Source organism: Amblyomma mixtum, chromosome 5 (assembly GCF_055824585.1).
Source record: "Amblyomma mixtum isolate Tamu chromosome 5, ASM5582458v1, whole genome shotgun sequence".
In the NCBI taxonomy this organism is placed as follows: Eukaryota; Metazoa; Arthropoda; class Arachnida; order Ixodida; family Ixodidae; genus Amblyomma; species Amblyomma mixtum.
The window spans coordinates 128,267,312-128,268,602 of NC_143016.1; the positions used below are offsets into that span (position 1 = coordinate 128,267,312).

Here is a 1,291-nt window from a genome sequence, read left to right on the forward strand (position 1 = left end):
CTGTTTCCCGTTCCTTCTCTCTTTAATCCCCTCATTCCCTTCCCCTGTGCCAACCGGGTAGCCAACCGGAATCCTTTCTGGTTAACATCCCTACCTTTCCCCTCTCTCTGTGTCTATCTAGCAGGGACAAAAGTTTTCCAAGCACTGCTACCAGCATTCCTTCTTCCTGTCCACAGCGAGAGAAAGGAACAGACCGCCAGAGAATGTGGTGCTCTCATCGGGTGTGGATGTGTTCTCTGCTGGAGTTCGGGATTTGTTAGCCGATATGTCGCCGGTGGTTGCGACGCTTGCGCGAGCCAGACTGCAACTGTGCAACTTGCACCGTCGCGCTAGCTGAAAAGATGGGGCTGACGCCGTACCCAAACATGGTGGGAACGGACTCCTACTATCTTTCTCTTGGCATAGCCCAGGTATTTATATCTTTTTATACCCTTTACCTGCTTTACCCAGCTCATGACACCTAATTTATTTTTACAATCCAATCACTGATACCAGCATTTAAACAAAATTTTCGTCCTCGATTCGTAACACCAACAGTGATAGATACGATTAATATCAATTATAATTATATACATTGATACCAGCATTTAAACTAAATTTTCGTCCTCGATTCGTAACACCAACAGTGATAGATACGATTAATATCAATTATAATTATACACATTGATACCAGCATTTAAACTAAATATTCGTCGTCGATTCGTAACACCAACAGTGACAGATACGATTAATATCGATTATAATTATATACCCGTCTACCAAATAAACACGGCTAGCAAAATTTATGAGAGAATGGATCTGACTTTGGTTTTTTCATAAAGGGGGAAAGCGCGAACGCAGTCCCCCACTACCAAAAATTGCATGCCCCATCTGCCCCAGTTTGGGGTAGTGGCAGGGGTCAGCACGAGCGCAGTGCAATGCCCGCGCCTCTCCCTGGAGGCACCGCCTCGCTGATCACGGTAACCCCGGCACCAGGTAAGTATGCTTGAACAACGTCTCGACTCGGGTACCCACCGCGCGCAGGCAGCCATATAGCGCAAGTTTATCGGTTAGGAAAAAAACTCAAAACAGTGACAACACGGTGACCAACCGCGAATTGAGCTCGATGGATTCAGGAGAACCTGACCTCTCAACATGCTGTTAATCCAGACTATCACTAATGCAAGGTTGTACGCCAGTAGAACCCGAGAACTAGTCGCAATCACGGCGGCCCTTGATCCGCTGGGCGACCAGAGGCATTTTCGCTCCACCGCTAGAGGCGCGACCACCGCTCAAAGAGCAAGGTGTCGTC

At 47.6% G+C, this 1,291-nt stretch overlaps 1 non-coding gene across 1 annotated transcript; it reads right to left on the reverse strand.

The window, feature by feature from the left end:
- Positions 1–819: 819 nt before the first annotated feature.
- On the reverse strand, positions 820–983 carry LOC149343681 (U1 spliceosomal RNA). Its single transcript, XR_016283353.1, has one exon. It is a non-coding gene; the product is annotated as a U1 spliceosomal RNA (small nuclear RNA).
- Positions 984–1,291: the final 308 nt, after the last annotated feature.